The 12,938-nt window shown below is 34.5% G+C and overlaps 1 non-coding gene across 1 annotated transcript; it reads right to left on the bottom strand.

The window, feature by feature from the left end:
• Positions 1-9,656: 9,656 nt before the first annotated feature.
• TRNAI-AAU (transfer RNA isoleucine (anticodon AAU)) lies at positions 9,657-9,730 on the bottom strand. Its single transcript has one exon. It is a non-coding gene; the product is annotated as a tRNA-Ile (tRNA).
• Positions 9,731-12,938: the final 3,208 nt, after the last annotated feature.

Raw genomic sequence — 12,938 nt, 5'->3', positions numbered from 1 at the left:
GTCACACACAAAGTCTTGTAGATATGATGGGAGGTGGCGTGTGCGAGTGGGATGAGAATTAATGGGGCCATCAATAGCATTATTGTGATCACACCCATTATTTGTGTCTTGACATGCGATGGGACTGTTATTGTCTATAATGGGTTCAACAATGCTCTCGTGCACATGGTGTCCATCACTATGTGAAGGAAGATCACATCCATCATCAGGTTGAGGCATAGGAATTATAGCAATTTCAGTTTGAATCAATAGTCGGTGCTGCAGCAAATGGAAAAACAGATTCATAAAAAACTACATCCTGTGATGTGAATATCTGTTTGGTGTCGAGGTTGAACACCTTGTACCCTTTTTGACTGTGTGGATAGCCAATGAACACACATCGGGTTGAACGAGCAGCAAATTTGTCATGGGGAATCAATCTGATTTGAGCATAACATAAGCAACCAAACACCCTGAGGTAGTTGTAGTTAGGGGGTCAAAGATGAAACTTCTCATATGGAGACTTTCCTCCCAATAAGGGTGTCGGTGTGATGTTGATGAGATAGCTTGTTGTAATAAGGAACTCGCCCCAAAAGGAAATAGGTAGGCATGCTTGAAAGCGAAGAGCATGGGAAACTTCTAATAAGTGCCGATGTTTGCGTTCAGCAACACCATTTTGTTGTGGTGTGTCAACACAAGACCGCTGCTGGATGATGCCTTTCTGCTGAAAAAAAAATCTTGCAATGGGCCAGACATGAATTCTAGGCCATTGTTAGATTGAACCTGCTGAATTGAGTATTTAAGTTGTGTTTCTACCATTGCACAAAAAAAGGTGAGGTAATGAAAAACTTTAGATTTATACCTCATGAAAAACATCCAAGTACATCTAGTGTAATTATCTATTATAGTGAGAAAGAAATGAGCATTAGTGTGAGATGAGGTTTTATAACCACCCCATATATCACAATGTATCAATTGAAATGGACAAGTAGTATGAATATGACTAATCAGAAACTGACTTCTTGTCTGCTTAGCACGGTGGCGAGCATCACAACATACATAAGAGGGAGAAGAAGAGAGTTCAGGTAGCAAAAACATACAAGACTTGGAAGCGTGACCGAGGTGCTTATGCCACAATTCATAGGATAATGCTGAGCTGGTAAGATAAACTGAGGTGGGGGGAGAAAAACAAATGTAGTAGAGACCATCTCGGAGTTCACCCATTCCAATCGTGATCTTCGAGATTGGGTCTTGTATGTTGCAATGAGTAGAGAAGAAAGAGACAACACAACATGACTGTTGAGTCAATTTACTGACTAAAATTAAATTGCAAGTAAAAGTTGGAACATGCAATACATCACAAAGAGAAAGACTAGAAGTGAAGGAAATTGTTCCATGGTGTGTAACAGAGGTAGTATCACCCGTGGGCAAATGTACATATTTTGGAGTACGTAAAGGAAAGTAATACGAGAATAAAGACATGTCAGAGACAATGTGGTCGAATGCACCACTATCAAGTATCCATTCTACAGAAGAGATAGGGACGATTTTACCAGAAAGATTGGCTGAGATATCAGTTGAATCTTTATTGAGGAGAGAAATCAATTGATTGTATTGTTGCAGAGACAATCCAATAACAGGGGATTCTTGGCCAGAAGTTGAAGGAGCAATGGTCATTGTGTATGAAGTTGCTTTGTCTGATTCGGCCTGATCTTGCAGAGGATGAGCATTCTTGTCAGTTCCAGGAGGTCAACGGTTCCAACCAGGAGGATATCCATTGAGCTCGTAACATTTGTCCTTTGTGTGACCTTGGCGTTTACAGTGATCACAATAAGGTATGTTTTGCTTAGAAGTACGAATTTGAGGTTTGGAAGCAACATGGAAAGCTGCAGCATCAAGAGCCGATGATCCTCTCAAGGAAATAGTTAATTGGTGTCGCTCCTCCTGGATAACTAAGGCATAGATTCGATTGATATGTGGTATGGTATTGGATTCAAGAATCTGTGAGCGAAGCATGTTGAAGGATTCTTTCAGTCCCATAGGGAATTGATGAATCTTCCTCCTTTCCCGGTCAGCCAAAAATAATTTCACAGCGCCATAGTTCAGACCACAGGTACATTCAGGTAGGTCGGTGAGTGCTGCTAGCTCGTCCTAGAGAATTTTCAACCTTGTAAAGTATGCAGCTACAGAGAGATCTCCTTGCTGAAGCAAGGCAAGATCTCACTCAAGTTGATAAATGCATAGAACATCACTCTGGCCAAACTTTCTTGCAACTCACGCCAGATTTCCGCTATAGATTCAATGAAGGCTATGCTGTGGTGGATTTCCTTTTCTACTGAGTTTAGGATCCAAGAAATGACCATTGAGTTACATTTGTCCCAAATCTCTTCTTCTGGTGAGGATGACAGTGGTCATGGCAATGAACCATCGACGAACTTGTATTTGTTCTTAGCTCTAAGTCCGGTCTTCATTGCTCGTTGCCAGGTGTGAAAATTATTACTAGTGAGTAGATCAGAGACAAGAATCAATCCCGGATTATCAGATGGATGGAGATAGAATGGCGAGCTTGTTGTATCTGTTTTGGCCTCCATGGACAAATTTTGATGCAGGATGCTTGATTCTTGCTCTGATGCCATTGGTGAGTTCTAATGCAGAGGAAAGAAAGAAAAAAGGGGAGACAAAAGGTAAACGAAAGCACAGATCTGGCTCTGATACCATGTAAACTGGTATCTTGAAAGAATGACACGCACAAAAAAAATATTTTATTTCTGTATATATATATATATATAAGACTAACTGATTTTGGACAAGTGGAAGGCCATGTGGCCTATTTACATAGTTGTTGTAAACACCTATGTTTTGGCTAACATTGTAAGTCAGTAAAAACTTAGGAACAACTTAGAGGAAGGCAGGGTACCTACAACGAGTAAACAAGTAAGAGGACCGTGGGTGATATCCTAAGCTTGTAATTCCAACGAGGAAGTCAATGATCAGTCGAGCTTTTGGATGTGTATAAAATACCAGTAAATGTGATAAAAAAGTATGTAATGAATGCAAAACTAACCTTTATATGTTGGAGAGGTGTAGGACACACCTGATGATGGGGCAGGACATTTGGTGATAGGGCAAGACACCCGGAAGTGAAGTGGGACACGTTCAGGTGATTCATGCGTAAAGGAAGCCTAAGGCCCACCGACTGATAGGATAGGCAAGTATGATAATTGCATTGTCTAGTGGGGTTATTTCTGCATATATGTAGTGAAAGCTTGGGTGTACTTTTTATAATGTAGTTTGTGGGGTGTATTTTTTCTAACGTAGTTCATCTCAATGAAGTGTGTTTTCTTACTCATGCAAATCAATTGGTAAGCTGAATTGCCCTTCCCTGCTACCCACTATACCTGTTATGGGTCAGGTAGTCCGATGGCCTGATCTGGCCTGGCCCAATTTAAGTTGGGTTTGGATAAGATTTTAGGGCTGTAGGCTTGGATTTGCGTTTAAAATATTAGGTCTAAATTTTTTTTGATTAGATTTGGGCTTTTTCAAAAAAGCCCGGTTCAAGTCCGAGTTTGACTTGATAATGTATTATTAAAAAAAATATATTTATATAATAAAAAATATATATATAATATATTTTTCTTTTCTTTTTTCAAATAATAATGAGATTTTTCATTATTTTTTTAAGTTTTGAGGCCTTTAATATAAATAAAACAGTTTTTAATTGAATTAAAATGAAAAAAAATCTTTTTTTTCTAAATTTCTAACCGGACTTGGGTTCGGGCCTAGGCTTCGGGCTTTGGACTTTATATGATTTGGGCTCAAAACCTAAAACCAATGATTGAACCGGACTCGAGCTCAACCTGAACATATTCTATTAATGTAAAAACAAAACACGGCCCGACCCGTTAAGAGGTGTACTACCGAGTACCGACTAGGTAGTCGGTGTACTGCAAGCGTTGGTCATCCGAGGTGAGGATGTGTCCACCGAGGCAGCCATACCTCCATCAACATTAAATCCCAATTCCCAAAGTCTTGATAGAATCAGATCATGTTGTAAGCCAGCCAGTTGACACCTTCCTTGCGAAAACACCAATATACTAAATAAAATCGAAAACACGTCTCATCTGTTTCTATTTTGTTTCCACTCTCCTTCTATCGCTGGCCTGTTTTTCAATTGCAACGGTATATTAGATATGCCCCGGTTGTGTGATGGCGAAATGATTAATTAGGTGGGCCCCACCACTGGATGGGGCGCTGCTTCCTTAGTTCCTTGTCTGAAAACAAGAAAAATAAATAAATAAACAAAGTCATTCATTCAATAAAAACAAGTGGACATCTTCGAAAAATCCGATTCCAGTTAAACAATTTGCACGGTTTCTGTCGTTTCAGACCAAACGCACTCCAACTACAACTAGGCGTCTAGACCCGATTTTTCATAGTTTAATAAATGTTAGGCATTTAATTGTTTAATATTTATTCATTACTAAAACTATACATGATTATCTAGTTGCATGTGAGATATTTTTCTTCATATTAATTATTTAAATTTTATTTAAAAAATAACAATATGATTAAAAATAAATTAAAATACTTGTAGTAATGTGTGTGTACATTAGGGGTGTTCATGGGTCAGGTTGGGTCGGTTAGAGTCATTTTCTTTAACCAATTCGACCTAGTTGATTTACTCATTGATTAAACCAAAACCGACCCAAACATGAAGGGTCGGTTTGGATTGGTTTATTGGTTTAGTCAGTTTTTATATATATTGTAAAATAAAATATCTATTTATATTTAAGTTTATTTATCAAAATATATATTTAAATCAATTACATTTTTATGCAAAACTGATTTTTTTTTTACAAAACTGAATTAAATATTGTACCATTGTATTATATTTGTATTGGTTTTACGTTTTTAGTTTTTATCATAAATACCAATTTAGTTTTTCAAAGTTCAAACAAATACAAATAAAATATATCAACCTTTGACATATAGGATAGGGACGAATTAATAATTACTTAAACAATTAAACATATAGGACCAGTTCAGTTTGACATGAAAATCGAAACCAAACCGAGTTGTCAATTTATTTTTTTCATACCGAAATCGACCGGTGGTTTTAAAAAACCGACCAATTTAGGTTGGGTCTGGCCGATTTAGTTAGTTTGACATTTAATGTGAACACCCTTGGTGTGCATGTCAAATGGAAGTTTTAAATTACAACAACAACAACAACAACAACAACAACAACAACAATAATAATAATAATAATAATAATAATAATAATAATAATAAGTTTTGTATTATTATTATTATTATTATTATTAAGTTTTGTATTCCATTTGTCATAAATAAACATATTTTTTATTTTAACAATTATTTTATTTAATATGATGAATATATAACATTAGAAATATTCTCAAGTGTTTTTGTCAAAATATTGTACTTTTTCATTTTTTTGTGTTCTATCTTTTTTTTTAATATTTACTATTCAATTATGACATCATGATTTTTCTTAAAAAGTTGGATCATTGACCCACAATCTAGATAAGAAAATAGCTTTTCTTTTCGATCAGTTTTAAATTATATATTTCATTTACATTATATAAATAACTTTTATTTATCACACTTAATTTGCATTTGACATAATTAATATATAATTTTGTATATATTTTTTGATTACTTGTACTTTTTTTATATTGTTAAAGATTTATTATTTAACTATCATATCATCGATTGATTCATTTGACCCAAACCACTAACCCACACCCCAAAAAGAAAAGGTTTGATTTCTAGGATTACATTAAATTTTGCATTACATTTCCATCATTGGTAAAATTATTTCGTATGTTTAATACTTATTTTTGTTATTTTACCAAAAACTACTTATTTTTTTTCAATATACTGAATGCATAATATTAGAGATTCACCCAATATTTTACTTTTATAAAAATATAACATTAGATATGTGACCAAATTTATCTCTATATTTTTTTGTAATTCTTTTATTTTCTATTTTTAAAATTTTTATTATTTGACAATGACATCATTTCATCTCTAGGTTGATTTTAAATTTGGCATTCCATTTTCATCATTAATAAAAATAATTCTTACATTTCATACTTGTTTCTATTTAATATAATGAATATACAATATTAGAGATATGTCCAATTCTTATTATTTTTTTGTATTTTATATTTTATTTATTATTATTTTTATTATTTAATTATGACATTATTTATTAACTCATTTGACCCCAAATGGTTGAATTTCTTACCCACCATTAGGAGGGAAGAAAATGTTTTTTTTTTCAAATTATTTTTCAAAATATTTATTTTTATACTATTAAAATTAATGTTGTGGATTTAATTAGTAGAATTTAATGATAAAATTTATATCTTAAATATAGGATTTGATGGAAGACGATTTGACCCGACCTACGAAACGGTGACACGTGGACACTGACTCAGCACGAGTGACAGCTCAGCATTGTAGCCTAGTGCGACCAAGTGACGGGCCCATAAAGCAGCTCGCTACACTATAGCTCACAAAAGGAGGAGCTCGCCACAACGCAAGCTCCGGGTTCCCCGAGCTGCCTTTGAAGGGATACTCCGAGGCAACTTTAGCTCGCGAGCTAGGGGAACTAGCTCGCCCAAGCTCCCAAGCAGACAAGTCATCCCAAGGACCAATTTTATTAAGGCTAATCCTGAAGTGCTCCGAGCTCGCTACAAAGTAGCTCGCGAATGAGCTGCATGAGCGCTCCTCAGGAAGCTTCTATCTAATAGGACGTATCGATTAGATTGTGCCACATCCCTTACAGACGGCACAGTCCCTGTCCTTTCGACAGTCTGCGTCCACGTCTCTCAGCAAGTGGAGGCGTGCTTGCCATTTTGGAGATGTGTCACTCACCCAGGTGAGAAGTTTGTCACAACGGCCACCTGCGTAGCCCTAGCAGGTAACGACTTTGGCAGGAGCCTAGTGGCGGTTATGCCCGACCTGACATGGACACCCCAATAAAAGCCCTTAGGGTAGAATTCTTGAGACTTCTAATCTCTCGAGTATAGTGATAACGCGCTATCTACACTCTTAACATTCGTCTTCTCCTTGCTTCTCCTACAGAGTACTAACTTAAGCATCGGAGTGTTCGCACCAGGCAAGCTCCTGGGGATTCTTCTTCTTCTTCATCTCAGGTATCTTCCAGGAGCCACGTGAGTGCCAGGTAGGAGTGACCGGATCGCGCTATATCAGGATTTAATGAGAGAATATATAGGAAAATAGTTTTATTTCCAATTGGTTTTAAATTTTACATTCCATTTCCAACATTAATAAAAACATTTCTTATTTATAATACTTATTATTGTTTAATATGTCAAATATATGATGTTAAAAATATTCCCAATTTGTTTCTTTAATTTCTATATTCTTTTCATTTTATGTATTTTTGAATTTTATTATTTAATTGTGGCAACATGGATTTTTATTTTAACAAATATTTTTATTTAATATGATGAATATAGAACATTAGAAATGCTCCCAAAAGTTTTCAACAAAATTCTATACTTTTTCATTATTTATGTTCTATCTTTTTTAAGCATTTTTTATTCAACAATGACATCATGAGTATCTTTGAAAAGTTGAATCATTGACCCACCATCTAGATAAGAAAATAGCTTTGCTTTCGAATCAATTATAAATTATATATTTCATCTACATTATATAAATAATTTTTATTTATTACACTTAAATTTCTATTTGACATAATTAATTTTTATCTAATCTTTTGATTACTTTCACTTTTTTTAAAAGATTATTATTTAACTATCATATCATCAATTAATCCATTTAACTCAAACCACTAACCTACCACCTAAAAAGAAAATTAGTTTGATTTCTTGGTCAACATCAAATTTTGTATTACGTTTCCATCATTGATAAAATTATTTCTTATGTATAATACTTATTTTTTCAATATAATGAATGTATAATATTATAAATGTACCCAACATTTTTATTTTTTATAAGTATATAACAACAAAAAAGTGCCCCATTTTTTTTTTCTAATTTTGCTTTATTATTGTGATTCTTTGTATTTTTAAAATATTTTCTTATTTGATTATGACATCATTTCATTTTTGGGTTGATTTTAGATTTGATATTCTATTTTCATCATTAGTAAAATTACTTCTTACATATAATAATTATTTTTGTTTAGTGTAATGAATATATAATATTAGCGATATATCCAATTCTTTTTTCTTTTTTTTTTGTATTTTGATATTTTATTTATTATTTAATTATGGCATTATTAGTTAATCCATTGACCCAAATGGTTAAATTGCTTATCCACCACCAAAAGAGAAGAAAATGATTATGTTTTCAAATTACTTTTCAATATATTTATTTTATGCTATTAAAATTAATATTGTGGATTTAATTAGTAGAATTTAATGATGATATCTTAAATATATGATTTAATGAAATAATATACCTTAAATATGAGATTTAATGATAGAGAATATGAAAAATAGTTTTATTTCCAATTGATTTTAAATTTTATATTCCATTTCCATCACTAATTAAAAAAATTCTAATTTATCATACTTATTATTGTTTAATATGTTGAATATATTATGATAAAAATGTCCCCAATTTTTTTAGTTTTTATATTTTTTGTATTTTATCTATTTTTGAATTTTATTATTTAATTGTGGAAACATGGATTGGCCCATTTAGCTCAAAATGGTTTAAAGATTACTTGCACTTTTTTTTTATCTATTCTTTTGGGGACATTTGATAAAAGTGTCCCCAAAACACTATTTTTAGGTATATTTTAAAAGTATAATTTTTTATGTTCTTGAAATTATTAATTTATTATGTATGTATTTAATTAGTAGAATTTAATGACGAAAATAAACAAAAAATGTCTTAAATATATGATTCAATGAAGGTAAATGCAAGTTAATAACTTAAATGTTGGATTTAATGAGAGAGAATTCAATGCATTGAATATCTTAATATTAACATTTTCAACTCATTTAATATTAAAAACTGATTATCCTATTTGCCCTCTTGTTTTATCAATAAATTTAAATATGGAGAGTAAATTTTGTCTTAAAGAAAATTCCAATTTTTTTTTATGGCTATTCGTACTTTTTAAAGTAATATAAATATAAAATTTAAATTACTAAAAGAAAAAAACCCTTAATAGTTGGTTTGCGTCTTGGATTTGGTAATTTAAAATTGAAAAAAAAAACATAACCTTATTACTTATTTAACTTACTTAACCCCTCAACATAAAAGTAAAATCATCAAACCATAAACTTATCAGTTATCACGGAAATTTGTTTGCCGTTGACGTGCAACCAATCCCTTGTCTGGTTCTACCACCCATGATACTCGTAACACCAAGGTTTCGGAGTGCTCGACCTTTTCCAACCATCTCGAGTCTCGACCCTCTCCACTCGCTTGACTTCATATTCCAAAAAGTACAGACTTCAAAAACAAAGATTTCGTACTTCGTACACCAAACAGAAATTTAAATTTCAAACAAATAATGTGCACAAAAACAGAAATTTATATTTCAAACAAATAATGTGCGCAAAAAATGAATGGCCCATGCAGGTCTCGAACCTGCGACCTTCGCGTTAAATTTCAAACAAATAATGTGCGCAAAAATTGAATGGCCCATGCAGGTCTCGAACCTGCGACCTTCGCGTTATTAGCACGACGCTCTAACCAACTGAGCTAATAGGCCAGCATTGGCTACTTTTCAAACGAAAATATTATTATAATCTTCTAACAAAACCTGCATTTTTTAAGAGTTAAGAAGCGTAAGAATAAAAAAATTGAACAACCCCTTAGTCCCAACATGATATTGAGGTGTAAATCGGGCCATGCCACCCACAACCCAATATGATTTTGAGGTGGCCCAACATGGCTCGGTCCAACCTAATGGTCCATTGGCCGTGTCGGACTGGGCCAGCATGGCCTGCACTATCGTTCCGTGGTCCATGGGATGGCCTATATATTTTTTATATATATATTTAATATTTTATGTATTATATATTTATATATAATATATTATATATTATATAATATATTAATAAAATAAACAAATTTTTTCAAATTTATTATAATATTTTATTTAATCATTGTATACATCAAAATTCATATAAAATTAAAATTTTAAGTCTTTTTCATTTTTTTATATAAAATAGCTTTGGCCTGGTCCACGGCTTGGCCTGGCCCAAGGCTCGACCCAAGGACCAGCCTAGCCCATGGCTTGACACGGCATGGCACGGGCTTGGGCCATGGACAAAGCCCCCAAAATATCCCAGGGGAGGGATGCACAACCCGAGATGGCTCGCGAGACACCATAACCTAGATTGCACTTTGTGCGGGCTGCATGCTGGCCATGTCATGTAGGCCTAGCACAACCCATTTTTCACCTCTAGGTCCAGAATTTTAATTTCAAATGCTTAGTTGGACATAGAGGTGTAAATTGGGTTGTGCTGCCTATGGCCCGACACAATGGTTCACGGGCCATGTTGGGCTTGAGGTGTCAGATTTGTGGGTTGGGCCGATGCGACACAACCAAGTGGGCCATGCTGCCCATGGCCCTTGTGCCAGCACGACCCATATTATCTATATATATATATATATATATATATATAATGTTATATAAATTATGATTATATAATATTATAATATATAATATATTAATACAATAATTAATTATTTTCATTTTTATTTATTTATTTATATATAAACAATTGTATACATCAAAATTCATATAAAATAAAAAATTTAAGATTTATTTTTCAATTGTTTAAATAAATAGCTTTGGCCTGGTCAATAGCCTAGCCTGGCCTAAGGCTCGACCCAAAGACTAGCCCAACCCATGGCACAACACGGGCCCGTATGGGCTTAGGCCGTTGGCCATGTCGAGCTGATCCCCTAAAATATCATAGGGGAGGGAAGCACAACCCGCGATGGCCTGCAAGCCATGCCGTGCTGGCCCAACATGACCCATTTTACAGCTCTAGTTAGATAGAATCTGACTCCTATTCCTATTCCTAGTGGAATGACATTCCCCTATTTGAGGGGATGGCCATTTACTTTTCTCCATTGGGAATGAAATCCAATTCCAGCAGATTTCAATTGCAATTGCAATTCTATTTCCAACCGTGAACCAAACATATCCTTAATTCTCTTTCATGAAGGAGGTACCAAAATACCAAAAAAAAGTTTGCCAATAAATGATAGCTATTAAATTCTCATAGATTCAAAATTTAGCTTGAATCCTAAAGCTTAAAATGATTAGTGCTAGCAAGTTAACCCATGGGAGGTATTAGGCTCCGTTTGATTTATGGGAAGAATTGGGTGGGATGGAATGGAATGGGATGGGAGAGTGTAAAAGGGATCGAAAGACCGAAGTATTGGAGGGAATCAACTGTTCATTCTCTCATTCTCTCTCTCCCTCTCTCCCTCCGTTCTTTCTTTTATTTTCTATTTCTCCTCCCTCATCCAACTTCCTACCACATTCGTCGTCCCTATTTCTTCCTCCTTTTCGTTGCCGTTGCAGCTCTTAGCAGTGGCAACCTTAATCCTCCGATTACTGGCAGTGGCAACTCATCTGCCACATTCTTTATTTCCTGAAACCAGCGAAACCAGCGAATGGACGAGGCATGCGGCGGCCTGCGAAACTAGCGCCCTGCGAAACCAGTGAAGCAACTATCACAACACCAATTGAAACCAATGAAGCTCGAAACCGTGACAGAGGACGAGGCATGCGGGAGGGAGGAGGAAGACGAAGAAGAATACCAAGTTCCAGTTGAATGGACGAGGCATGCGGGAGTGAGGAAGGAGATAGGTTTTCTTGCGTGCGACCCCAAATTCACGATTTTGGGATTTTACATCCCACATTTTTCTCATCCCATCACCTTCTTTCCCCAAAACAAATATGAGAAAAAGGGAATATTTTTCATCCCATCCCACAAACCAAACAGAACCTTACATAATTTAGGAGGGAAAATGGTATAAGCCGTAACCATCAAAGGAGAGATTGATAGAAATTTAAGAATGATCTTATTAGAAAGAATAAATATAGATTTTATGAGAGATAATAAAGACGTAAAGGTGTTTATTTTAACTTGTAATTTTTTAATAATTTAATTTAAAAAAATAACTACATATATAATAAATGAAATGATAAAAAGGTCTGTGAGGTGTGAACTCCTTGGTGAGAGGACCCTTCCACCTCCCCTCCTTCATCTTTATAATATAGATATAAATTTCAGGGAGAGTGATGTTACAAAAAGTTGGAGCTCCAATAGCAATAGCTATTCCAGAATCCAGCTCAATGACTCAATCCACTTTCCAAGTACATATACAACAATAGTTTATACTTTATAGTTGTGGTTTATCAATGTAAAGGAATGAGCGAAAAATATAGAACATGGACAGATCTAGTTATCGTACAAGAGAATCGATCCAATTCAGACTTGGGACTTGATTTCACAATGCAAAAGCTACCAACTTTTGTGAAGGTTCGTATTTATAATGGGCCAAAACTCAAAAGTAGATTTCGAAATCAGAGCACATGCACCGTGGCCCAAAGAATTTCAGAGCGCAAAGCTACAAACCAAATAACTCCTGCTGTGCAAAGCGCAGAGCCACAGACAAAGGCTTTAATTTTTAAGCCTCTTTTTAGTTCAGGTGAATTCCAGTAATGCACGTAATATAAAACCAATTAGACGAAGGCAATTCTCTTCCTATCAAATTAATGAACCGAACCGTCTCTTACTCTCTTTCTCCATAAATTAAATAAATGAATGAAGCCCCACCCATGGTTTTGAAAACTGGACCGGACGGACCAGTTGACTGGGGAATCAGTCAGACAACTGGTTCCATTTCACCCTAAAACCATTCTTGGGCCAAAAACCGTTGATTTGGTCAGCGAC

Source organism: Nelumbo lutea, chromosome 1, assembly GCF_056320005.1.
Source record: "Nelumbo lutea isolate HS-2025 chromosome 1, American lotus-T2T, whole genome shotgun sequence".
Lineage (NCBI taxonomy): Eukaryota > Viridiplantae > Streptophyta > Magnoliopsida > Proteales > Nelumbonaceae > Nelumbo > Nelumbo lutea.
The sequence above is the reverse complement of the archived record's forward strand: the minus strand, read 5'-3'. Positions and strand labels throughout refer to the sequence as shown.